The 24,148-nt window shown below is 38.2% G+C and overlaps 31 non-coding genes across 31 annotated transcripts; all 31 read right to left on the minus strand.

Annotated features, from left to right (window-relative positions):
- Nucleotides 1–345: 345 nt before the first annotated feature.
- TRNAI-UAU (transfer RNA isoleucine (anticodon UAU)) lies at nucleotides 346–438 on the minus strand. The gene is given in 2 exon segments: nucleotides 346–381; nucleotides 401–438. It is a non-coding gene; the product is annotated as a tRNA-Ile (tRNA).
- A 937-nt stretch (nucleotides 439–1,375) lies between these two features.
- TRNAR-CCU (transfer RNA arginine (anticodon CCU)) lies at nucleotides 1,376–1,448 on the minus strand. The gene has a single exon. It is a non-coding gene; the product is annotated as a tRNA-Arg (tRNA).
- Nucleotides 1,449–1,916: 468 nt separating this feature from the next.
- Nucleotides 1,917–2,009, minus strand: TRNAI-UAU (transfer RNA isoleucine (anticodon UAU)). The gene is given in 2 exon segments: nucleotides 1,917–1,952; nucleotides 1,972–2,009. It is a non-coding gene; the product is annotated as a tRNA-Ile (tRNA).
- Nucleotides 2,010–2,946: 937 nt separating this feature from the next.
- TRNAR-CCU (transfer RNA arginine (anticodon CCU)) lies at nucleotides 2,947–3,019 on the minus strand. Its single transcript has one exon. It is a non-coding gene; the product is annotated as a tRNA-Arg (tRNA).
- A 468-nt stretch (nucleotides 3,020–3,487) lies between these two features.
- TRNAI-UAU (transfer RNA isoleucine (anticodon UAU)) lies at nucleotides 3,488–3,580 on the minus strand. The gene is given in 2 exon segments: nucleotides 3,488–3,523; nucleotides 3,543–3,580. It is a non-coding gene; the product is annotated as a tRNA-Ile (tRNA).
- Nucleotides 3,581–4,517: 937 nt separating this feature from the next.
- Nucleotides 4,518–4,590, minus strand: TRNAR-CCU (transfer RNA arginine (anticodon CCU)). Its single transcript has one exon. It is a non-coding gene; the product is annotated as a tRNA-Arg (tRNA).
- A 468-nt stretch (nucleotides 4,591–5,058) lies between these two features.
- TRNAI-UAU (transfer RNA isoleucine (anticodon UAU)) lies at nucleotides 5,059–5,151 on the minus strand. The gene is given in 2 exon segments: nucleotides 5,059–5,094; nucleotides 5,114–5,151. It is a non-coding gene; the product is annotated as a tRNA-Ile (tRNA).
- Nucleotides 5,152–6,088: 937 nt separating this feature from the next.
- On the minus strand, nucleotides 6,089–6,161 carry TRNAR-CCU (transfer RNA arginine (anticodon CCU)). The gene has a single exon. It is a non-coding gene; the product is annotated as a tRNA-Arg (tRNA).
- Nucleotides 6,162–6,629: 468 nt separating this feature from the next.
- TRNAI-UAU (transfer RNA isoleucine (anticodon UAU)) lies at nucleotides 6,630–6,722 on the minus strand. The gene is given in 2 exon segments: nucleotides 6,630–6,665; nucleotides 6,685–6,722. It is a non-coding gene; the product is annotated as a tRNA-Ile (tRNA).
- A 937-nt stretch (nucleotides 6,723–7,659) lies between these two features.
- TRNAR-CCU (transfer RNA arginine (anticodon CCU)) lies at nucleotides 7,660–7,732 on the minus strand. Its single transcript has one exon. It is a non-coding gene; the product is annotated as a tRNA-Arg (tRNA).
- A 468-nt stretch (nucleotides 7,733–8,200) lies between these two features.
- TRNAI-UAU (transfer RNA isoleucine (anticodon UAU)) lies at nucleotides 8,201–8,293 on the minus strand. Its single transcript is given in 2 exon segments — nucleotides 8,201–8,236; nucleotides 8,256–8,293. It is a non-coding gene; the product is annotated as a tRNA-Ile (tRNA).
- A 939-nt stretch (nucleotides 8,294–9,232) lies between these two features.
- Nucleotides 9,233–9,305, minus strand: TRNAR-CCU (transfer RNA arginine (anticodon CCU)). Its single transcript has one exon. It is a non-coding gene; the product is annotated as a tRNA-Arg (tRNA).
- Nucleotides 9,306–9,773: 468 nt separating this feature from the next.
- On the minus strand, nucleotides 9,774–9,866 carry TRNAI-UAU (transfer RNA isoleucine (anticodon UAU)). The gene is given in 2 exon segments: nucleotides 9,774–9,809; nucleotides 9,829–9,866. It is a non-coding gene; the product is annotated as a tRNA-Ile (tRNA).
- Nucleotides 9,867–10,803: 937 nt separating this feature from the next.
- TRNAR-CCU (transfer RNA arginine (anticodon CCU)) lies at nucleotides 10,804–10,876 on the minus strand. The gene has a single exon. It is a non-coding gene; the product is annotated as a tRNA-Arg (tRNA).
- A 468-nt stretch (nucleotides 10,877–11,344) lies between these two features.
- TRNAI-UAU (transfer RNA isoleucine (anticodon UAU)) lies at nucleotides 11,345–11,437 on the minus strand. Its single transcript is given in 2 exon segments — nucleotides 11,345–11,380; nucleotides 11,400–11,437. It is a non-coding gene; the product is annotated as a tRNA-Ile (tRNA).
- Nucleotides 11,438–12,374: 937 nt separating this feature from the next.
- Nucleotides 12,375–12,447, minus strand: TRNAR-CCU (transfer RNA arginine (anticodon CCU)). The gene has a single exon. It is a non-coding gene; the product is annotated as a tRNA-Arg (tRNA).
- A 468-nt stretch (nucleotides 12,448–12,915) lies between these two features.
- On the minus strand, nucleotides 12,916–13,008 carry TRNAI-UAU (transfer RNA isoleucine (anticodon UAU)). Its single transcript is given in 2 exon segments — nucleotides 12,916–12,951; nucleotides 12,971–13,008. It is a non-coding gene; the product is annotated as a tRNA-Ile (tRNA).
- A 937-nt stretch (nucleotides 13,009–13,945) lies between these two features.
- Nucleotides 13,946–14,018, minus strand: TRNAR-CCU (transfer RNA arginine (anticodon CCU)). The gene has a single exon. It is a non-coding gene; the product is annotated as a tRNA-Arg (tRNA).
- A 468-nt stretch (nucleotides 14,019–14,486) lies between these two features.
- TRNAI-UAU (transfer RNA isoleucine (anticodon UAU)) lies at nucleotides 14,487–14,579 on the minus strand. Its single transcript is given in 2 exon segments — nucleotides 14,487–14,522; nucleotides 14,542–14,579. It is a non-coding gene; the product is annotated as a tRNA-Ile (tRNA).
- A 937-nt stretch (nucleotides 14,580–15,516) lies between these two features.
- Nucleotides 15,517–15,589, minus strand: TRNAR-CCU (transfer RNA arginine (anticodon CCU)). Its single transcript has one exon. It is a non-coding gene; the product is annotated as a tRNA-Arg (tRNA).
- Nucleotides 15,590–16,057: 468 nt separating this feature from the next.
- On the minus strand, nucleotides 16,058–16,150 carry TRNAI-UAU (transfer RNA isoleucine (anticodon UAU)). The gene is given in 2 exon segments: nucleotides 16,058–16,093; nucleotides 16,113–16,150. It is a non-coding gene; the product is annotated as a tRNA-Ile (tRNA).
- A 937-nt stretch (nucleotides 16,151–17,087) lies between these two features.
- Nucleotides 17,088–17,160, minus strand: TRNAR-CCU (transfer RNA arginine (anticodon CCU)). The gene has a single exon. It is a non-coding gene; the product is annotated as a tRNA-Arg (tRNA).
- A 468-nt stretch (nucleotides 17,161–17,628) lies between these two features.
- TRNAI-UAU (transfer RNA isoleucine (anticodon UAU)) lies at nucleotides 17,629–17,721 on the minus strand. Its single transcript is given in 2 exon segments — nucleotides 17,629–17,664; nucleotides 17,684–17,721. It is a non-coding gene; the product is annotated as a tRNA-Ile (tRNA).
- Nucleotides 17,722–18,658: 937 nt separating this feature from the next.
- On the minus strand, nucleotides 18,659–18,731 carry TRNAR-CCU (transfer RNA arginine (anticodon CCU)). Its single transcript has one exon. It is a non-coding gene; the product is annotated as a tRNA-Arg (tRNA).
- A 468-nt stretch (nucleotides 18,732–19,199) lies between these two features.
- On the minus strand, nucleotides 19,200–19,292 carry TRNAI-UAU (transfer RNA isoleucine (anticodon UAU)). The gene is given in 2 exon segments: nucleotides 19,200–19,235; nucleotides 19,255–19,292. It is a non-coding gene; the product is annotated as a tRNA-Ile (tRNA).
- A 937-nt stretch (nucleotides 19,293–20,229) lies between these two features.
- On the minus strand, nucleotides 20,230–20,302 carry TRNAR-CCU (transfer RNA arginine (anticodon CCU)). The gene has a single exon. It is a non-coding gene; the product is annotated as a tRNA-Arg (tRNA).
- Nucleotides 20,303–20,770: 468 nt separating this feature from the next.
- Nucleotides 20,771–20,863, minus strand: TRNAI-UAU (transfer RNA isoleucine (anticodon UAU)). Its single transcript is given in 2 exon segments — nucleotides 20,771–20,806; nucleotides 20,826–20,863. It is a non-coding gene; the product is annotated as a tRNA-Ile (tRNA).
- A 937-nt stretch (nucleotides 20,864–21,800) lies between these two features.
- TRNAR-CCU (transfer RNA arginine (anticodon CCU)) lies at nucleotides 21,801–21,873 on the minus strand. The gene has a single exon. It is a non-coding gene; the product is annotated as a tRNA-Arg (tRNA).
- A 468-nt stretch (nucleotides 21,874–22,341) lies between these two features.
- TRNAI-UAU (transfer RNA isoleucine (anticodon UAU)) lies at nucleotides 22,342–22,434 on the minus strand. The gene is given in 2 exon segments: nucleotides 22,342–22,377; nucleotides 22,397–22,434. It is a non-coding gene; the product is annotated as a tRNA-Ile (tRNA).
- A 939-nt stretch (nucleotides 22,435–23,373) lies between these two features.
- TRNAR-CCU (transfer RNA arginine (anticodon CCU)) lies at nucleotides 23,374–23,446 on the minus strand. Its single transcript has one exon. It is a non-coding gene; the product is annotated as a tRNA-Arg (tRNA).
- Nucleotides 23,447–23,914: 468 nt separating this feature from the next.
- TRNAI-UAU (transfer RNA isoleucine (anticodon UAU)) lies at nucleotides 23,915–24,007 on the minus strand. The gene is given in 2 exon segments: nucleotides 23,915–23,950; nucleotides 23,970–24,007. It is a non-coding gene; the product is annotated as a tRNA-Ile (tRNA).
- Between the last annotated feature and the right edge of the window lie 141 nt (nucleotides 24,008–24,148).

The following is a 24,148-nucleotide window of genomic DNA, read 5'->3' on the forward strand; positions in this document are numbered from 1 at the left end:
TGCATCTTTATTTTAGATGAGAGCAAGGGCTACCTTTGGAGGGTGGTTTTTATCTCTTAGCCAGTGTACATTATTAATGCCGATGAAGGAAAGTATATTGGACAGCCAGAAGCCTTAAAAACGAAATATATCTTCCACATTTCCCTTTCAATCACGGTACTAGATTATGGTGGGACTTACAAGACTTTTCGAACCTGCGGCAATTTTTAAAAAAAAAATACCGCAAAAAACAAAGAGCTCTTTGGAATTTCTCTCTTAATCATGGGACTAGATCGTCGACGGGTTCAAGACACTTTGCCCAACTACTTCAGTAGTAAAAAATACTAAAGGAAGGCAAGAAACAAATGCTCCAGGTGAGGGTTGAACTCACAACCTCGGCATTGCTCAACAGTTACTGCTTTATAAGTACCGCGCGCTGACCGATTGCGCCACTGGAGCCGTCGTGGTAGAGCCGTACAGCATAAAGAAAGAAATAAGATCAATTTGAATGGGAATGTTTCTTCACTAAATTAACTTTTGTTGAAAACAGGTTTTGTGGGGTTTTATTGGAATGTTTTGAGAATAGATATATTAGCATAATACAATCGTTATTACAAATAAAAATTAGACATTTTAGAATTTGTACACTGGCCGCTGGGTCTTTATCAACTCAAACATTCTGTTTTTTTTAAGGAAATGCACATGTGCGTTTGCTGCAATGAACAGACTTTGACACTTTATTTTGTATTGAAGCATCTAATGAGCGTGTGCACAAATTCTTAGGAATTCAGGGGCTGCAGGGTCAGCTGTGACATCACGGCCAGCTGTGACATCACCTTTTGTGATTCCTAGATCCTGTGTTAACAGCTGTGTACAGAGGTGCTATCAGTCATTATAACCCTACCTCTGATATTAAGAAAACGGCTTTAGAAGGACAGCCCCAGTAGCCAGTGTGAAAATTGCAAGATTATTAATTTTGTTTTTTAATAAAGAGCATTACATGAAAAAAATTGTCAAAAATGACATATATATATATATATATATACATACTTTGTTTTACATTTATTATTTTATATTTTGATCTTTAAAATATTGTTTGTTTAAATGCATAGCCATAGCTTAGTAGAAAGTATACTCTTTGGTATTTGGGGCATGAATGAAGATGAAAGCAATGGACTGTGTGTTTTAACAAGATGCTATATTTTGCCGCCCTACAAAGTAGATACTACTCTGTTGCACGTTAACACTTCTCTCAGTACATGGAAATGATCTTTCGAAAAGGGCAGAGGTTTGCAAGAACTAATTTACAGGCAAACAAGACTGTATGGCAGTCAAATAGTTGTCATCTTCACCCTAAACTTTCCATGAGGTGTTGTTGAAAATGGAGCTCAACAAGCACCCCGGATGGGACTCGAACCCACAATCCCTGGCTTAGGAGGCCAGTGCCTTATCCATTAGGCCACCGGGGCAGCACGAGCAAGTGTTGACATTGCGCATTGCTGTTCCCTAACAGTGAAGCGATCATTTTTGATTGAGTTCTCAAGAATGATCTTGTAAGTTTGAACTCCAACTTGAAAAGATCCATAAGCACATGCATCTTTATTTTAGATGAGAGCAAGGGCTACCTTTGGAGGGTGGTTTTTATCTCTTAGCCAGTGTACATTATTAATGCCGATGAAGGAAAGTATATTGGACAGCCAGAAGCCTTAAAAACGAAATATATCTTCCACATTTCCCTTTCAATCACGGTACTAGATTATGGTGGGACTTACAAGACTTTTCGAACCTGCGGCAATTTTTAAAAAAAAAATACCGCAAAAAACAAAGAGCTCTTTGGAATTTCTCTCTTAATCATGGGACTAGATCGTCGACGGGTTCAAGACACTTTGCCCAACTACTTCAGTAGTAAAAAATACTAAAGGAAGGCAAGAAACAAATGCTCCAGGTGAGGGTTGAACTCACAACCTCGGCATTGCTCAACAGTTACTGCTTTATAAGTACCGCGCGCTGACCGATTGCGCCACTGGAGCCGTCGTGGTAGAGCCGTACAGCATAAAGAAAGAAATAAGATCAATTTGAATGGGAATGTTTCTTCACTAAATTAACTTTTGTTGAAAACAGGTTTTGTGGGGTTTTATTGGAATGTTTTGAGAATAGATATATTAGCATAATACAATCATTATTACAAATAAAAATTAGACATTTTAGAATTTGTACACTGGCCGCTGGGTCTTTATCAACTCAAACATTCTGTTTTTTTTAAGGAAATGCACATGTGCGTTTGCTGCAATGAACAGACTTTGACACTTTATTTTGTATTGAAGCATCTAATGAGCGTGTGCACAAATTCTTAGGAATTCAGGGGCTGCAGGGTCAGCTGTGACATCACGGCCAGCTGTGACATCACCTTTTGTGATTCCTAGATCCTGTGTTAACAGCTGTGTACAGAGGTGCTATCAGTCATTATAACCCTACCTCTGATATTAAGAAAACGGCTTTAGAAGGACAGCCCCAGTAGCCAGTGTGAAAATTGCAAGATTATTAATTTTGTTTTTTAATAAAGAGCATTACATGAAAAAAATTGTCAAAAATGACATATATATATATATATATATACATACTTTGTTTTACATTTATTATTTTATATTTTGATCTTTAAAATATTGTTTGTTTAAATGCATAGCCATAGCTTAGTAGAAAGTATACTCTTTGGTATTTGGGGCATGAATGAAGATGAAAGCAATGGACTGTGTGTTTTAACAAGATGCTATATTTTGCCGCCCTACAAAGTAGATACTACTCTGTTGCACGTTAACACTTCTCTCAGTACATGGAAATGATCTTTCGAAAAGGGCAGAGGTTTGCAAGAACTAATTTACAGGCAAACAAGACTGTATGGCAGTCAAATAGTTGTCATCTTCACCCTAAACTTTCCATGAGGTGTTGTTGAAAATGGAGCTCAACAAGCACCCCGGATGGGACTTGAACCCACAATCCCTTGCTTAGGAGGCCAGTGCCTTATCCATTAGGCCACCGGGGCAGCACGAGCAAGTGTTGACATTGCGCATTGCTGTTCCCTAACAGTGAAGCGATCATTTTTGATTGAGTTCTCAAGAATGATCTTGTAAGTTTGAACTCCAACTTGAAAAGATCCATAAGCACATGCATCTTTATTTTAGATGAGAGCAAGGGCTACCTTTGGAGGGTGGTTTTTATCTCTTAGCCAGTGTACATTATTAATGCCGATGAAGGAAAGTATATTGGACAGCCAGAAGCCTTAAAAACGAAATATATCTTCCACATTTCCCTTTCAATCACGGTACTAGATTATGGTGGGACTTACAAGACTTTTCGAACCTGCGGCAATTTTTAAAAAAAAAATACCGCAAAAAACAAAGAGCTCTTTGGAATTTCTCTCTTAATCATGGGACTAGATCGTCGACGGGTTCAAGACACTTTGCCCAACTACTTCAGTAGTAAAAAATACTAAAGGAAGGCAAGAAACAAATGCTCCAGGTGAGGGTTGAACTCACAACCTCGGCATTGCTCAACAGTTACTGCTTTATAAGTACCGCGCGCTGACCGATTGCGCCACTGGAGCCGTCGTGGTAGAGCTGTACAGCATAAAGAAAGAAATAAGATCAATTTGAATGGGAATGTTTCTTCACTAAATTAACTTTTGTTGAAAACAGGTTTTGTGGGGTTTTATTGGAATGTTTTGAGAATAGATATATTAGCATAATACAATCGTTATTACAAATAAAAATTAGACATTTTAGAATTTGTACACTGGCCGCTGGGTCTTTATCAACTCAAACATTCTGTTTTTTTTAAGGAAATGCACATGTGCGTTTGCTGCAATGAACAGACTTTGACACTTTATTTTGTATTGAAGCATCTAATGAGCGTGTGCACAAATTCTTAGGAATTCAGGGGCTGCAGGGTCAGCTGTGACATCACGGCCAGCTGTGACATCACCTTTTGTGATTCCTAGATCCTGTGTTAACAGCTGTGTACAGAGGTGCTATCAGTCATTATAACCCTACCTCTGATATTAAGAAAACGGCTTTAGAAGGACAGCCCCAGTAGCCAGTGTGAAAATTGCAAGATTATTAATTTTGTTTTTTAATAAAGAGCATTACATGAAAAAAATTGTCAAAAATGACATATATATATATATATATATACATACTTTGTTTTACATTTATTATTTTATATTTTGATCTTTAAAATATTGTTTGTTTAAATGCATAGCCATAGCTTAGTAGAAAGTATACTCTTTGGTATTTGGGGCATGAATGAAGATGAAAGCAATGGACTGTGTGTTTTAACAAGATGCTATATTTTGCCGCCCTACAAAGTAGATACTACTCTGTTGCACGTTAACACTTCTCTCAGTACATGGAAATGATCTTTCGAAAAGGGCAGAGGTTTGCAAGAACTAATTTACAGGCAAACAAGACTGTATGGCAGTCAAATAGTTGTCATCTTCACCCTAAACTTTCCATGAGGTGTTGTTGAAAATGGAGCTCAACAAGCACCCCGGATGGGACTCGAACCCACAATCCCTGGCTTAGGAGGCCAGTGCCTTATCCATTAGGCCACCGGGGCAGCACGAGCAAGTGTTGACATTGCGCATTGCTGTTCCCTAACAGTGAAGCGATCATTTTTGATTGAGTTCTCAAGAATGATCTTGTAAGTTTGAACTCCAACTTGAAAAGATCCATAAGCACATGCATCTTTATTTTAGATGAGAGCAAGGGCTACCTTTGGAGGGTGGTTTTTATCTCTTAGCCAGTGTACATTATTAATGCCGATGAAGGAAAGTATATTGGACAGCCAGAAGCCTTAAAAACGAAATATATCTTCCACATTTCCCTTTCAATCACGGTACTAGATTATGGTGGGACTTACAAGACTTTTCGAACCTGCGGCAATTTTTAAAAAAAAAATACCGCAAAAAACAAAGAGCTCTTTGGAATTTCTCTCTTAATCATGGGACTAGATCGTCGACGGGTTCAAGACACTTTGCCCAACTACTTCAGTAGTAAAAAATACTAAAGGAAGGCAAGAAACAAATGCTCCAGGTGAGGGTTGAACTCACAACCTCGGCATTGCTCAACAGTTACTGCTTTATAAGTACCGCGCGCTGACCGATTGCGCCACTGGAGCCGTCGTGGTAGAGCCGTACAGCATAAAGAAAGAAATAAGATCAATTTGAATGGGAATGTTTCTTCACTAAATTAACTTTTGTTGAAAACAGGTTTTGTGGGGTTTTATTGGAATGTTTTGAGAATAGATATATTAGCATAATACAATCGTTATTACAAATAAAAATTAGACATTTTAGAATTTGTACACTGGCCGCTGGGTCTTTATCAACTCAAACATTCTGTTTTTTTTAAGGAAATGCACATGTGCGTTTGCTGCAATGAACAGACTTTGACACTTTATTTTGTATTGAAGCATCTAATGAGCGTGTGCACAAATTCTTAGGAATTCAGGGGCTGCAGGGTCAGCTGTGACATCACGGCCAGCTGTGACATCACCTTTTGTGATTCCTAGATCCTGTGTTAACAGCTGTGTACAGAGGTGCTATCAGTCATTATAACCCTACCTCTGATATTAAGAAAACGGCTTTAGAAGGACAGCCCCAGTAGCCAGTGTGAAAATTGCAAGATTATTAATTTTGTTTTTTAATAAAGAGCATTACATGAAAAAAATTGTCAAAAATGACATATATATATATATATATATACATACTTTGTTTTACATTTATTATTTTATATTTTGATCTTTAAAATATTGTTTGTTTAAATGCATAGCCATAGCTTAGTAGAAAGTATACTCTTTGGTATTTGGGGCATGAATGAAGATGAAAGCAATGGACTGTGTGTTTTAACAAGATGCTATATTTTGCCGCCCTACAAAGTAGATACTACTCTGTTGCACGTTAACACTTCTCTCAGTACATGGAAATGATCTTTCGAAAAGGGCAGAGGTTTGCAAGAACTAATTTACAGGCAAACAAGACTGTATGGCAGTCAAATAGTTGTCATCTTCACCCTAAACTTTCCATGAGGTGTTGTTGAAAATGGAGCTCAACAAGCACCCCGGATGGGACTCGAACCCACAATCCCTGGCTTAGGAGGCCAGTGCCTTATCCATTAGGCCACCGGGGCAGCACGAGCAAGTGTTGACATTGCGCATTGCTGTTCCCTAACAGTGAAGCGATCATTTTTGATTGAGTTCTCAAGAATGATCTTGTAAGTTTGAACTCCAACTTGAAAAGATCCATAAGCACATGCATCTTTATTTTAGATGAGAGCAAGGGCTACCTTTGGAGGGTGGTTTTTATCTCTTAGCCAGTGTACATTATTAATGCCGATGAAGGAAAGTATATTGGACAGCCAGAAGCCTTAAAAACGAAATATATCTTCCACATTTCCCTTTCAATCACGGTACTAGATTATGGTGGGACTTACAAGACTTTTCGAACCTGCGGCAATTTTTAAAAAAAAAATACCGCAAAAAACAAAGAGCTCTTTGGAATTTCTCTCTTAATCATGGGACTAGATCGTCGACGGGTTCAAGACACTTTGCCCAACTACTTCAGTAGTAAAAAATACTAAAGGAAGGCAAGAAACAAATGCTCCAGGTGAGGGTTGAACTCACAACCTCGGCATTGCTCAACAGTTACTGCTTTATAAGTACCGCGCGCTGACCGATTGCGCCACTGGAGCCGTCGTGGTAGAGCCGTACAGCATAAAGAAAGAAATAAGATCAATTTGAATGGGAATGTTTCTTCACTAAATTAACTTTTGTTGAAAACAGGTTTTGTGGGGTTTTATTGGAATGTTTTGAGAATAGATATATTAGCATAATACAATCGTTATTACAAATAAAAATTAGACATTTTAGAATTTGTACACTGGCCGCTGGGTCTTTATCAACTCAAACATTCTGTTTTTTTTAAGGAAATGCACATGTGCGTTTGCTGCAATGAACAGACTTTGACACTTTATTTTGTATTGAAGCATCTAATGAGCGTGTGCACAAATTCTTAGGAATTCAGGGGCTGCAGGGTCAGCTGTGACATCACGGCCAGCTGTGACATCACCTTTTGTGATTCCTAGATCCTGTGTTAACAGCTGTGTACAGAGGTGCTATCAGTCATTATAACCCTACCTCTGATATTAAGAAAACGGCTTTAGAAGGACAGCCCCAGTAGCCAGTGTGAAAATTGCAAGATTATTAATTTTGTTTTTTAATAAAGAGCATTACATGAAAAAAATTGTCAAAAATGACATATATATATATATATATATACATACTTTGTTTTACATTTATTATTTTATATTTTGATCTTTAAAATATTGTTTGTTTAAATGCATAGCCATAGCTTAGTAGAAAGTATACTCTTTGGTATTTGGGGCATGAATGAAGATGAAAGCAATGGACTGTGTGTTTTAACAAGATGCTATATTTTGCCGCCCTACAAAGTAGATACTACTCTGTTGCACGTTAACACTTCTCTCAGTACATGGAAATGATCTTTCGAAAAGGGCAGAGGTTTGCAAGAACTAATTTACAGGCAAACAAGACTGTATGGCAGTCAAATAGTTGTCATCTTCACCCTAAACTTTCCATGAGGTGTTGTTGAAAATGGAGCTCAACAAGCACCCCGGATGGGACTCGAACCCACAATCCCTGGCTTAGGAGGCCAGTGCCTTATCCATTAGGCCACCGGGGCAGCACGAGCAAGTGTTGACATTGCGCATTGCTGTTCCCTAACAGTGAAGCGATCATTTTTGATTGAGTTCTCAAGAATGATCTTGTAAGTTTGAACTCCAACTTGAAAAGATCCATAAGCACATGCATCTTTATTTTAGATGAGAGCAAGGGCTACCTTTGGAGGGTGGTTTTTATCTCTTAGCCAGTGTACATTATTAATGCCGATGAAGGAAAGTATATTGGACAGCCAGAAGCCTTAAAAACGAAATATATCTTCCACATTTCCCTTTCAATCACGGTACTAGATTATGGTGGGACTTACAAGACTTTTCGAACCTGCGGCAATTTTTAAAAAAAAAATACCGCAAAAAACAAAGAGCTCTTTGGAATTTCTCTCTTAATCATGGGACTAGATCGTCGACGGGTTCAAGACACTTTGCCCAACTACTTCAGTAGTAAAAAATACTAAAGGAAGGCAAGAAACAAATGCTCCAGGTGAGGGTTGAACTCACAACCTCGGCATTGCTCAACAGTTACTGCTTTATAAGTACCGCGCGCTGACCGATTGCGCCACTGGAGCCGTCGTGGTAGAGCCGTACAGCATAAAGAAAGAAATAAGATCAATTTGAATGGGAATGTTTCTTCACTAAATTAACTTTTGTTGAAAACAGGTTTTGTGGGGTTTTATTGGAATGTTTTGAGAATAGATATATTAGCATAATACAATCGTTATTACAAATAAAAATTAGACATTTTAGAATTTGTACACTGGCCGCTGGGTCTTTATCAACTCAAACATTCTGTTTTTTTTAAGGAAATGCACATGTGCGTTTGCTGCAATGAACAGACTTTGACACTTTATTTTGTATTGAAGCATCTAATGAGCGTGTGCACAAATTCTTAGGAATTCAGGGGCTGCAGGGTCAGCTGTGACATCACGGCCAGCTGTGACATCACCTTTTGTGATTCCTAGATCCTGTGTTAACAGCTGTGTACAGAGGTGCTATCAGTCATTATAACCCTACCTCTGATATTAAGAAAACGGCTTTAGAAGGACAGCCCCAGTAGCCAGTGTGAAAATTGCAAGATTATTAATTTTGTTTTTTAATAAAGAGCATTACATGAAAAAAATTGTCAAAAATGACATATATATATATATATATATATACATACTTTGTTTTACATTTATTATTTTATATTTTGATCTTTAAAATATTGTTTGTTTAAATGCATAGCCATAGCTTAGTAGAAAGTATACTCTTTGGTATTTGGGGCATGAATGAAGATGAAAGCAATGGACTGTGTGTTTTAACAAGATGCTATATTTTGCCGCCCTACAAAGTAGATACTACTCTGTTGCACGTTAACACTTCTCTCAGTACATGGAAATGATCTTTCGAAAAGGGCAGAGGTTTGCAAGAACTAATTTACAGGCAAACAAGACTGTATGGCAGTCAAATAGTTGTCATCTTCACCCTAAACTTTCCATGAGGTGTTGTTGAAAATGGAGCTCAACAAGCACCCCGGATGGGACTCGAACCCACAATCCCTGGCTTAGGAGGCCAGTGCCTTATCCATTAGGCCACCGGGGCAGCACGAGCAAGTGTTGACATTGCGCATTGCTGTTCCCTAACAGTGAAGCGATCATTTTTGATTGAGTTCTCAAGAATGATCTTGTAAGTTTGAACTCCAACTTGAAAAGATCCATAAGCACATGCATCTTTATTTTAGATGAGAGCAAGGGCTACCTTTGGAGGGTGGTTTTTATCTCTTAGCCAGTGTACATTATTAATGCCGATGAAGGAAAGTATATTGGACAGCCAGAAGCCTTAAAAACGAAATATATCTTCCACATTTCCCTTTCAATCACGGTACTAGATTATGGTGGGACTTACAAGACTTTTCGAACCTGCGGCAATTTTTAAAAAAAAAATACCGCAAAAAACAAAGAGCTCTTTGGAATTTCTCTCTTAATCATGGGACTAGATCGTCGACGGGTTCAAGACACTTTGCCCAACTACTTCAGTAGTAAAAAATACTAAAGGAAGGCAAGAAACAAATGCTCCAGGTGAGGGTTGAACTCACAACCTCGGCATTGCTCAACAGTTACTGCTTTATAAGTACCGCGCGCTGACCGATTGCGCCACTGGAGCCGTCGTGGTAGAGCCGTACAGCATAAAGAAAGAAATAAGATCAATTTGAATGGGAATGTTTCTTCACTAAATTAACTTTTGTTGAAAACAGGTTTTGTGGGGTTTTATTGGAATGTTTTGAGAATAGATATATTAGCATAATACAATCGTTATTACAAATAAAAATTAGACATTTTAGAATTTGTACACTGGCCGCTGGGTCTTTATCAACTCAAACATTCTGTTTTTTTTAAGGAAATGCACATGTGCGTTTGCTGCAATGAACAGACTTTGACACTTTATTTTGTATTGAAGCATCTAATGAGCGTGTGCACAAATTCTTAGGAATTCAGGGGCTGCAGGGTCAGCTGTGACATCACGGCCAGCTGTGACATCACCTTTTGTGATTCCTAGATCCTGTGTTAACAGCTGTGTACAGAGGTGCTATCAGTCATTATAACCCTACCTCTGATATTAAGAAAACGGCTTTAGAAGGACAGCCCCAGTAGCCAGTGTGAAAATTGCAAGATTATTAATTTTGTTTTTTAATAAAGAGCATTACATGAAAAAAATTGTCAAAAATGACATATATATATATATATATATACATACTTTGTTTTACATTTATTATTTTATATTTTGATCTTTAAAATATTGTTTGTTTAAATGCATAGCCATAGCTTAGTAGAAAGTATACTCTTTGGTATTTGGGGCATGAATGAAGATGAAAGCAATGGACTGTGTGTTTTAACAAGATGCTATATTTTGCCGCCCTACAAAGTAGATACTACTCTGTTGCACGTTAACACTTCTCTCAGTACATGGAAATGATCTTTCGAAAAGGGCAGAGGTTTGCAAGAACTAATTTACAGGCAAACAAGACTGTATGGCAGTCAAATAGTTGTCATCTTCACCCTAAACTTTCCATGAGGTGTTGTTGAAAATGGAGCTCAACAAGCACCCCGGATGGGACTCGAACCCACAATCCCTGGCTTAGGAGGCCAGTGCCTTATCCATTAGGCCACCGGGGCAGCACGAGCAAGTGTTGACATTGCGCATTGCTGTTCCCTAACAGTGAAGCGATCATTTTTGATTGAGTTCTCAAGAATGATCTTGTAAGTTTGAACTCCAACTTGAAAAGATCCATAAGCACATGCATCTTTATTTTAGATGAGAGCAAGGGCTACCTTTGGAGGGTGGTTTTTATCTCTTAGCCAGTGTACATTATTAATGCCGATGAAGGAAAGTATATTGGACAGCCAGAAGCCTTAAAAACGAAATATATCTTCCACATTTCCCTTTCAATCACGGTACTAGATTATGGTGGGACTTACAAGACTTTTCGAACCTGCGGCAATTTTTAAAAAAAAAATACCGCAAAAAACAAAGAGCTCTTTGGAATTTCTCTCTTAATCATGGGACTAGATCGTCGACGGGTTCAAGACACTTTGCCCAACTACTTCAGTAGTAAAAAATACTAAAGGAAGGCAAGAAACAAATGCTCCAGGTGAGGGTTGAACTCACAACCTCGGCATTGCTCAACAGTTACTGCTTTATAAGTACCGCGCGCTGACCGATTGCGCCACTGGAGCCGTCGTGGTAGAGCCGTACAGCATAAAGAAAGAAATAAGATCAATTTGAATGGGAATGTTTCTTCACTAAATTAACTTTTGTTGAAAACAGGTTTTGTGGGGTTTTATTGGAATGTTTTGAGAATAGATATATTAGCATAATACAATCGTTATTACAAATAAAAATTAGACATTTTAGAATTTGTACACTGGCCGCTGGGTCTTTATCAACTCAAACATTCTGTTTTTTTTAAGGAAATGCACATGTGCGTTTGCTGCAATGAACAGACTTTGACACTTTATTTTGTATTGAAGCATCTAATGAGCGTGTGCACAAATTCTTAGGAATTCAGGGGCTGCAGGGTCAGCTGTGACATCACGGCCAGCTGTGACATCACCTTTTGTGATTCCTAGATCCTGTGTTAACAGCTGTGTACAGAGGTGCTATCAGTCATTATAACCCTACCTCTGATATTAAGAAAACGGCTTTAGAAGGACAGCCCCAGTAGCCAGTGTGAAAATTGCAAGATTATTAATTTTGTTTTTTAATAAAGAGCATTACATGAAAAAAATTGTCAAAAATGACATATATATATATATATATATACATACTTTGTTTTACATTTATTATTTTATATTTTGATCTTTAAAATATTGTTTGTTTAAATGCATAGCCATAGCTTAGTAGAAAGTATACTCTTTGGTATTTGGGGCATGAATGAAGATGAAAGCAATGGACTGTGTGTTTTAACAAGATGCTATATTTTGCCGCCCTACAAAGTAGATACTACTCTGTTGCACGTTAACACTTCTCTCAGTACATGGAAATGATCTTTCGAAAAGGGCAGAGGTTTGCAAGAACTAATTTACAGGCAAACAAGACTGTATGGCAGTCAAATAGTTGTCATCTTCACCCTAAACTTTCCATGAGGTGTTGTTGAAAATGGAGCTCAACAAGCACCCCGGATGGGACTCAAACCCACAATCCCTGGCTTAGGAGGCCAGTGCCTTATCCATTAGGCCACCGGGGCAGCACGAGCAAGTGTTGACATTGCGCATTGCTGTTCCCTAACAGTGAAGCGATCATTTTTGATTGAGTTCTCAAGAATGATCTTGTAAGTTTGAACTCCAACTTGAAAAGATCCATAAGCACATGCATCTTTATTTTAGATGAGAGCAAGGGCTACCCTTGGAGGGTGGTTTTTATCTCTTAGCCAGTGTACATTATTAATGCCGATGAAGGAAAGTATATTGGACAGCCAGAAGCCTTAAAAACGAAATATATCTTCCACATTTCCCTTTCAATCACGGTACTAGATTATGGTGGGACTTACAAGACTTTTCGAACCTGCGGCAATTTTTAAAAAAAAAATACCGCAAAAAACAAAGAGCTCTTTGGAATTTCTCTCTTAATCATGGGACTAGATCGTCGACGGGTTCAAGACACTTTGCCCAACTACTTCAGTAGTAAAAAATACTAAAGGAAGGCAAGAAACAAATGCTCCAGGTGAGGGTTGAACTCACAACCTCGGCATTGCTCAACAGTTACTGCTTTATAAGTACCGCGCGCTGACCGATTGCGCCACTGGAGCCGTCGTGGTAGAGCCGTACAGCATAAAGAAAGAAATAAGATCAATTTGAATGGGAATGTTTCTTCACTAAATTAACTTTTGTTGAAAACAGGTTTTGTGGGGTTTTATTGGAATGTTTTGAGAATAGATATATTAGCATAATACAATCGTTATTACAAATAAAAATTAGACATTTTAGAATTTGTACACTGGCCGCTGGGTCTTTATCAACTCAAACATTCTGTTTTTTTTAAGGAAATGCACATGTGCGTTTGCTGCAATGAACAGACTTTGACACTTTATTTTGTATTGAAGCATCTAATGAGCGTGTGCACAAATTCTTAGGAATTCAGGGGCTGCAGGGTCAGCTGTGACATCACGGCCAGCTGTGACATCACCTTTTGTGATTCCTAGATCCTGTGTTAACAGCTGTGTACAGAGGTGCTATCAGTCATTATAACCCTACCTCTGATATTAAGAAAACGGCTTTAGAAGGACAGCCCCAGTAGCCAGTGTGAAAATTGCAAGATTATTAATTTTGTTTTTTAATAAAGAGCATTACATGAAAAAAATTGTCAAAAATGACATATATATATATATATATATACATACTTTGTTTTACATTTATTATTTTATATTTTGATCTTTAAAATATTGTTTGTTTAAATGCATAGCCATAGCTTAGTAGAAAGTATACTCTTTGGTATTTGGGGCATGAATGAAGATGAAAGCAATGGACTGTGTGTTTTAACAAGATGCTATATTTTGCCGCCCTACAAAGTAGATACTACTCTGTTGCACGTTAACACTTCTCTCAGTACATGGAAATGATCTTTCGAAAAGGGCAGAGGTTTGCAAGAACTAATTTACAGGCAAACAAGACTGTATGGCAGTCAAATAGTTGTCATCTTCACCCTAAACTTTCCATGAGGTGTTGTTGAAAATGGAGCTCAACAAGCACCCCGGATGGGACTCGAACCCACAATCCCTGGCTTAGGAGGCCAGTGCCTTATCCATTAGGCCACCGGGGCAGCACGAGCAAGTGTTGACATTGCGCATTGCTGTTCCCTAACAGTGAAGCGATCATTTTTGATTGAGTTCTCAAGAATGATCTTGTAAGTTTGAACTCCAACTTGAAAAGATCCATAAGCACATGCATCTTTATTTTAGATGAGAGCAAGGGCTACCTTTGGAGGGTGGTTTTTATCTCTTAGCCAGTGTACATTATTAATGCCGATGAAGGAAAGTATATTGGACAGCCAGAAGCCTTAAAAACGAAATATATCTTCCACATTTCCCTTTCAATCACGGTACTAGATTATGGTGGGACTTACAAGACTTTTCGAACCTGCGGCAATTTTTAAAAAAAAAATACCGCAAAAAACAAAGAGCTCTTTGGAATTTCTCTCTTAATCATGGGACTAGATCGTCGACGGGTTCAAGACACTTTGCCCAACTACTTCAGTAGTAAAAAATACTAAAGGAAGGCAAGAAACAAATGCTCCAGGTGAGGGTTGAACTCACAACCTCGGCATTGCTCAACAGTTACTGCTTTATAAGTACCGCGCGCTGACCGATTGCGCCACTGGAGCCGTCGTGGTAGAGCCGTACAGCATAAAGAAAGAAATAAGATCAATTTGAATGGGAATGTTTCTTCACTAAATTAACTTTTGTTGAAAACAGGTTTTGTGGGGTTTTATTGGAATGTTTTGAGAATAGATATATTAGCATAATACAATCGTTATTACAAATAAAAATTAGACATTTTAGAATTTGTACACTGGCCGCTGGGTCTTTATCAACTCAAACATTCTGTTTTTTTTAAGGAAATGCACATGTGCGTTTGCTGCAATGAACAGACTTTGACACTTTATTTTGTATTGAAGCATCTAATGAGCGTGTGCACAAATTCTTAGGAATTCAGGGGCTGCAGGGTCAGCTGTGACATCACGGCCAGCTGTGACATCACCTTTTGTGATTCCTAGATCCTGTGTTAACAGCTGTGTACAGAGGTGCTATCAGTCATTATAACCCTACCTCTGATATTAAGAAAACGGCTTTAGAAGGACAGCCCCAGTAGCCAGTGTGAAAATTGCAAGATTATTAATTTTGTTTTTTAATAAAGAGCATTACATGAAAAAAATTGTCAAAAATGACATATATATATATATATATATACATACTTTGTTTTACATTTATTATTTTATATTTTGATCTTTAAAATATTGTTTGTTTAAATGCATAGCCATAGCTTAGTAGAAAGTATACTCTTTGGTATTTGGGGCATGAATGAAGATGAAAGCAATGGACTGTGTGTTTTAACAAGATGCTATATTTTGCCGCCCTACAAAGTAGATACTACTCTGTTGCACGTTAACACTTCTCTCAGTACATGGAAATGATCTTTCGAAAAGGGCAGAGGTTTGCAAGAACTAATTTACAGGCAAACAAGACTGTATGGCAGTCAAATAGTTGTCATCTTCACCCTAAACTTTCCATGAGGTGTTGTTGAAAATGGAGCTCAACAAGCACCCCGGATGGGACTCGAACCCACAATCCCTGGCTTAGGAGGCCAGTGCCTTATCCATTAGGCCACCGGGGCAGCACGAGCAAGTGTTGACATTGCGCATTGCTGTTCCCTAACAGTGAAGCGATCATTTTTGATTGAGTTCTCAAGAATGATCTTGTAAGTTTGAACTCCAACTTGAAAAGATCCATAAGCACATGCATCTTTATTTTAGATGAGAGCAAGGGCTACCTTTGGAGGGTGGTTTTTATCTCTTAGCCAGTGTACATTATTAATGCCGATGAAGGAAAGTATATTGGACAGCCAGAAGCCTTAAAAACGAAATATATCTTCCACATTTCCCTTTCAATCACGGTACTAGATTATGGTGGGACTTACAAGACTTTTCGAACCTGCGGCAATTTTTAAAAAAAAAATACCGCAAAAAACAAAGAGCTCTTTGGAATTTCTCTCTTAATCATGGGACTAGATCGTCGACGGGTTCAAGACACTTTGCCCAACTACTTCAGTAGTAAAAAATACTAAAGGAAGGCAAGAAACAAATGCTCCAGGTGAGGGTTGAACTCACAACCTCGGCATTGCTCAACAGTTACTGCTTTATAAGTACCGCGCGCTGACCGATTGCGCCACTGGAGCCGTCGTGGTAGAGCCGTACAGCATAAAGAAAGAAATAAGATCAATTTGAATGGGAATGTTTCTTCACTAAATTAACTTTTGTTGAAAACAGGTTTTGTGGGGTTTTATTGGAATGTTTTGAGAATAGATATATTAGCATAATACAATCGTTATTACAAATAAAAATTAGACATTTTAGAATTTGTACACTGGCCGCTGGGTCTTTATCAACTCAAACATTCTGTTTTTTTTAAGGAAATGCACATGTGCGTTTGCTGCAATGAACAGACTTTGACACTTTATTTTGTATTGAAGCATCTAATGAGCGTGTGCACAAATTCTTAGGAATTCAGGGGCTGCAGGGTCAGCTGTGACATCACGGCCAGCTGTGACATCACCTTTTGTGATTCCTAGATCCTGTGTTAACAGCTGTGTACAGAGGTGCTATCAGTCATTATAACCCTACCTCTGATATTAAGAAAACGGCTTTAGAAGGACAGCCCCAGTAGCCAGTGTGAAAATTGCAAGATTATTAATTTTGTTTTTTAATAAAGAGCATTACATGAAAAAAATTGTCAAAAATGACATATATATATATATATATATACATACTTTGTTTTACATTTATTATTTTATATTTTGATCTTTAAAATATTGTTTGTTTAAATGCATAGCCATAGCTTAGTAGAAAGTATACTCTTTGGTATTTGGGGCATGAATGAAGATGAAAGCAATGGACTGTGTGTTTTAACAAGATGCTATATTTTGCCGCCCTACAAAGTAGATACTACTCTGTTGCACGTTAACACTTCTCTCAGTACATGGAAATGATCTTTCGAAAAGGGCAGAGGTTTGCAAGAACTAATTTACAGGCAAACAAGACTGTATGGCAGTCAAATAGTTGTCATCTTCACCCTAAACTTTCCATGAGGTGTTGTTGAAAATGGAGCTCAACAAGCACCCCGGATGGGACTCGAACCCACAATCCCTGGCTTAGGAGGCCAGTGCCTTATCCATTAGGCCACCGGGGCAGCACGAGCAAGTGTTGACATTGCGCATTGCTGTTCCCTAACAGTGAAGCGATCATTTTTGATTGAGTTCTCAAGAATGATCTTGTAAGTTTGAACTCCAACTTGAAAAGATCCATAAGCACATGCATCTTTATTTTAGATGAGAGCAAGGGCTACCCTTGGAGGGTGGTTTTTATCTCTTAGCCAGTGTACATTATTAATGCCGATGAAGGAAAGTATATTGGACAGCCAGAAGCCTTAAAAACGAAATATATCTTCCACATTTCCCTTTCAATCACGGTACTAGATTATGGTGGGACTTACAAGACTTTTCGAACCTGCGGCAATTTTTAAAAAAAAAATACCGCAAAAAACAAAGAGCTCTTTGGAATTTCTCTCTTAATCATGGGACTAGATCGTCGACGGGTTCAAGACACTTTGCCCAACTACTTCAGTAGTAAAAAATACTAAAGGAAGGCAAGAAACAAATGCTCCAGGTGAGGGTTGAACTCACAACCTCGGCATTGCTCAACAGTTACTGCTTTATAAGTACCGCGCGCTGACCGATTGCGCCACTGGAGCCGTCGTGGTAGAGCCGTACAGCATAAAGAAAGAAATAAGATCAATTTGAATGGGAATGTTTCTTCACTAAATTAACTTTTGTTGAAAACAGGTTTTGTGGGGTTTTATTGGAATGTTTTGAGAATAGATATATTAGCATAATACAATCGTTATTACAAATAAAAATTAGACATTTTAGAATTTGTACACTGGCCGCTGGGTCTTTATCAACTCAAACATTCTGTTTTTTTTAAGGAAATGCACATGTGCGTTTGCTGCAATGAACAGACTTTGACACTTTATTTTGTATTGAAGCATCTAATGAGCGTGTGCACAAATTCTTAGGAATTCAGGGGCTGCAGGGTCAGCTGTGACATCACGGCCAGCTGTGACATCACCTTTTGTGATTCCTAGATCCTGTGTTAACAGCTGTGTACAGAGGTGCTATCAGTCATTATAACCCTACCTCTGATATTAAGAAAACGGCTTTAGAAGGACAGCCCCAGTAGCCAGTGTGAAAATTGCAAGATTATTAATTTTGTTTTTTAATAAAGAGCATTACATGAAAAAAATTGTCAAAAATGACATATATATATATATATATATACATACTTTGTTTTACATTTATTATTTTATATTTTGATCTTTAAAATATTGTTTGTTTAAATGCATAGCCATAGCTTAGTAGAAAGTATACTCTTTGGTATTTGGGGCATGAATGAAGATGAAAGCAATGGACTGTGTGTTTTAACAAGATGCTATATTTTGCCGCCCTACAAAGTAGATACTACTCTGTTGCACGTTAACACTTCTCTCAGTACATGGAAATGATCTTTCGAAAAGGGCAGAGGTTTGCAAGAACTAATTTACAGGCAAACAAGACTGTATGGCAGTCAAATAGTTGTCATCTTCACCCTAAACTTTCCATGAGGTGTTGTTGAAAATGGAGCTCAACAAGCACCCCGGATGGGACTTGAACCCACAATCCCTGGCTTAGGAGGCCAGTGCCTTATCCATTAGGCCACCGGGGCAGCACGAGCAAGTGTTGACATTGCGCATTGCTGTTCCCTAACAGTGAAGCGATCATTTTTGATTGAGTTCTCAAGAATGATCTTGTAAGTTTGAACTCCAACTTGAAAAGATCCATAAGCACATGCATCTTTATTTTAGATGAGAGCAAGGGCTACCTTTGGAGGGTGGTTTTTATCTCTTAGCCAGTGTACATTATTAATGCCGATGAAGGAAAGTATATTGGACAGCCAGAAGCCTTAAAAACGAAATATATCTTCCACATTTCCCTTTCAATCACGGTACTAGATTATGGTGGGACTTACAAGACTTTTCGAACCTGCGGCAATTTTTAAAAAAAAAATACCGCAAAAAACAAAGAGCTCTTTGGAATTTCTCTCTTAATCATGGGACTAGATCGTCGACGGGTTCAAGACACTTTGCCCAACTACTTCAGTAGTAAAAAATACTAAAGGAAGGCAAGAAACAAATGCTCCAGGTGAGGGTTGAACTCACAACCTCGGCATTGCTCAACAGTTACTGCTTTATAAGTACCGCGCGCTGACCGATTGCGCCACTGGAGCCGTCGTGGTAGAGCCGTACAGCATAAAGAAAGAAATAAGATCAATTTGAATGGGAATGTTTCTTCACTAAATTAACTTTTGTTGAAAACAGGTTTTGTGGGGTTTTATTGGAATGTTTTGAGAATAGATATATTAGCATAATACAATCGTTATTACAAATAAAAATTAGACATTTTAGAATTTGTACACTGGCCGCTGGGTCTTTATCAACTCAAACATTCTGTTTTTTTTAAGGAAATGCACATGTGCGTTTGCTGCAATGAACAGACTTTGACACTTTATTTTGTATTGAAGCATCTAATGAGCGTGTGCACAAATTCTTAGGAATTCAGGGGCTGCAGGGTCAGCTGTGACATCACGGCCAGCTGTGACATCACCTTTTGTGATTCCTAGATCCTGTGTTAACAGCTGTGTACAGAGGTGCTATCAGTCATTATAACCCTACCTCTGATATTAAGAAAACGGCTTTAGAAGGACAGCCCCAGTAGCCAGTGTGAAAATTGCAAGATTATTAATTTTGTTTTTTAATAAAGAGCATTACATGAAAAAAATTGTCAAAAATGACATATATATATATATATATATACATACTTTGTTTTACATTTATTATTTTATATTTTGATCTTTAAAATATTGTTTGTTTAAATGCATAGCCATAGCTTAGTAGAAAGTATACTCTTTGGTATTTGGGGCATGAATGAAGATGAAAGCAATGGACTGTGTGTTTTAACAAGATGCTATATTTTGCCGCCCTACAAAGTAGATACTACTCTGTTGCACGTTAACACTTCTCTCAGTACATGGAAATGATCTTTCGAAAAGGGCAGAGGTTTGCAAGAACTAATTTACAGGCAAACAAGACTGTATGGCAGTCAAATAGTTGTCATCTTCACCCTAAACTTTCCATGAGGTGTTGTTGAAAATGGAGCTCAACAAGCACCCCGGATGGGACTCGAACCCACAATCCCTGGCTTAGGAGGCCAGTGCCTTATCCATTAGGCCACCGGGGCAGCACGAGCAAGTGTTGACATTGCGCATTGCTGTTCCCTAACAGTGAAGCGATCATTTTTGATTGAGTTCTCAAGAATGATCTTGTAAGTTTGAACTCCAACTTGAAAAGATCCATAAGCACATGCATCTTTATTTTAGATGAGAGCAAGGGCTACCTTTGGAGGGTGGTTTTTATCTCTTAGCCAGTGTACATTATTAATGCCGATGAAGGAAAGTATATTGGACAGCCAGAAGCCTTAAAAACGAAATATATCTTCCACATTTCCCTTTCAATCACGGTACTAGATTATGGTGGGACTTACAAGACTTTTCGAACCTGCGGCAATTTTTAAAAAAAAAATACCGCAAAAAACAAAGAGCTCTTTGGAATTTCTCTCTTAATCATGGGACTAGATCGTCGACGGGTTCAAGACACTTTGCCCAACTACTTCAGTAGTAAAAAATACTAAAGGAAGGCAAGAAACAAATGCTCCAGGTGAGGGTTGAACTCACAACCTCGGCATTGCTCAACAGTTACTGCTTTATAAGTACCGCGCGCTGACCGATTGCGCCACTGGAGCCGTCGTGGTAGAGCCGTACAGCATAAAGAAAGAAATAAGATCAATTTGAATGGGAATGTTTCTTCACTAAATTAACTTTTGTTGAAAACAGGTTTTGTGGGGTTTTATTGGAATGTTTTGAGAATAGATATATTAGCATAATACAATCGTTATTACAAATAAAAATTAGACATTTTAGAATTTGTACACTGGCCGCTGGGTCTTTATCAACTCAAACATTCTGTTTTTTTTAAGGAAATGCACATGTGCGTTTGCTGCAATGAACAGACTTTGACACTTTATTTTGTATTGAAGCATCTAATGAGCGTGTGCACAAATTCTTAGGAATTCAGGGGCTGCAGGGTCAGCTGTGACATCACGGCCAGCTGTGACATCACCTTTTGTGATTCCTAGATCCTGTGTTAACAGCTGTGTACAGAGGTGCTATCAGTCATTATAACCCTACCTCTGATATTAAGAAAACGGCTTTAGAAGGACAGCCCCAGTAGCCAGTGTGAAAATTGCAAGATTATTAATTTTGTTTTTTAATAAAGAGCATTACATGAAAAAAATTGTCAAAAATGACATATATATATATATATATATACATACTTTGTTTTACATTTATTATTTTATATTTTGATCTTTAAAATATTGTTTGTTTAAATGCATAGCCATAGCTTAGTAGAAAGTATACTCTTTGGTATTTGGGGCATGAATGAAGATGAAAGCAATGGACTGTGTGTTTTAACAAGATGCTATATTTTGCCGCCCTACAAAGTAGATACTACTCTGTTGCACGTTAACACTTCTCTCAGTACATGGAAATGATCTTTCGAAAAGGGCAGAGGTTTGCAAGAACTAATTTACAGGCAAACAAGACTGTATGGCAGTCAAATAGTTGTCATCTTCACCCTAAACTTTCCATGAGGTGTTGTTGAAAATGGAGCTCAACAAGCACCCCGGATGGGACTCGAACCCACAATCCCTGGCTTAGGAGGCCAGTGCCTTATCCATTAGGCCACCGGGGCAGCACGAGCAAGTGTTGACATTGCGCATTGCTGTTCCCTAACAGTGAAGCGATCATTTTTGATTGAGTTCTCAAGAATGATCTTGTAAGTTTGAACTCCAACTTGAAAAGATCCATAAGCACATGCATCTTTATTTTAGATGAGAGCAAGGGCTACCTTTGGAGGGTGGTTTTTATCTCTTAGCCAGTGTACATTATTAATGCCGATGAAGGAAAGTATATTGGACAGCCAGAAGCCTTAAAAACGAAATATATCTTCCACATTTCCCTTTCAATCACGGTACTAGATTATGGTGGGACTTACAAGACTTTTCGAACCTGCGGCAATTTTTAAAAAAAAAATACCGCAAAAAACAAAGAGCTCTTTGGAATTTCTCTCTTAATCATGGGACTAGATCGTCGACGGGTTCAAGACACTTTGCCCAACTACTTCAGTAGTAAAAAATACTAAAGGAAGGCAAGAAACAAATGCTCCAGGTGAGGGTTGAACTCACAACCTCGGCATTGCTCAACAGTTACTGCTTTATAAGTACCGCGCGCTGACCGATTGCGCCACTGGAGCCGTCGTGGTAGAGCCGTACAGCATAAAGAAAGAAATAAGATCAATTTGAATGGGAATGTTTCTTCACTAAATTAACTTTTGTTGAAAACAGGTTTTGTGGGGTTTTATTGGAATGTTTTGAGAATAGATATATTAGCATAATACAATCGTTATTACAAATAAAAATTAGACATTTTAGAATTTGTACACTGGCCGCTGGGTCTTTATCAACTCAAACATTCTGTTTTTTTTAAGGAAATGCACATGTGCGTTTGCTGCAATGAACAGACTTTGACACTTTATTTTGTATTGAAGCATCTAATGAGCGTGTGCACAAATTCTTAGGAATTCAGGGGCTGCAGGGTCAGCTGTGACATCACGGCCAGCTGTGACATCACCTTTTGTGATTCCTAGATCCTGTGTTAACAGCTGTGTACAGAGGTGCTATCAGTCATTATAACCCTACCTCTGATATTAAGAAAACGGCTTTAGAAGGACAGCCCCAGTAGCCAGTGTGAAAATTGCAAGATTATTAATTTTGTTTTTTAATAAAGAGCATTACATGAAAAAAATTGTCAAAAATGACATATATATATATATATATATATACATACTTTGTTTTACATTTATTATTTTATATTTTGATCTTTAAAATATTGTTTGTTTAAATGCATAGCCATAGCTTAGTAGAAAGTATACTCTTTGGTATTTGGGGCATGAATGAAGATGAAAGCAATGGACTGTGTGTTTTAACAAGATGCTATATTTTGCCGCCCTACAAAGTAGATACTACTCTGTTGCACGTTAACACTTCTCTCAGTACATGGAAATGATCTTTCGAAAAGGGCAGAGGTTTGCAAGAACTAATTTACAGGCAAACAAGACTGTATGGCAGTCAAATAGTTGTCATCTTCACCCTAAACTTTCCATGAGGTGTTGTTGAAAATGGAGCTCAACAAGCACCCCGGATGGGACTCGAACCCACAATCCCTGGCTTAGGAGGCCAGTGCCTTATCCATTAGGCCACCGGGGCAGCACGAGCAAGTGTTGACATTGCGCATTGCTGTTCCCTAACAGTGAAGCGATCATTTTTGATTGAGTTCTCAAGAATGATCTTGTAAGTTTGAACTCCAACTTGAAAAGATCCATAAGCACATGCATCTTTATTTTAGATGAGAGCAAGGGCTACCTTTGGAGGGTGGTTTTTATCTCTTAGCCAGTGTACATTATTAATGCCGATGAAGGAAAGTATATTGGACAGCCAGAAGCCTTAAAAACGAAATATATCTTCCACATTTCCCTTTCAATCACGGTACTAGATTATGGTGGGACTTACAAGACTTTTCGAACCTGCGGCAATTTTTAAAAAAAAAATACCGCAAAAAACAAAGAGCTCTTTGGAATTTCTCTCTTAATCATGGGACTAGATCGTCGACGGGTTCAAGACACTTTGCCCAACTACTTCAGTAGTAAAAAATACTAAAGGAAGGCAAGAAACAAATGCTCCAGGTGAGGGTTGAACTCACAACCTCGGCATTGCTCAACAGTTACTGCTTTATAAGTACCGCGCGCTGACCGATTGCGCCACTGGAGCCGTCGTGGTAGAGCCGTACAGCATAAAGAAAGAAATAAGATCAATTTGAATGGGAATGTTTCTTCACTAAATTAACTTTTGTTGAAAACAGGTTTTGTGGGGTTTTATTGGAATGTTTTGAGAATAGATATATTAGCATAA

This window comes from Phyllobates terribilis, unplaced genomic scaffold, assembly GCF_046119375.1.
Source record: "Phyllobates terribilis strain yellow unplaced genomic scaffold, ASM4611937v1 Scaffold_11__3_contigs__length_659146591, whole genome shotgun sequence".
In the NCBI taxonomy this organism is placed as follows: domain Eukaryota; kingdom Metazoa; phylum Chordata; class Amphibia; order Anura; family Dendrobatidae; genus Phyllobates; species Phyllobates terribilis.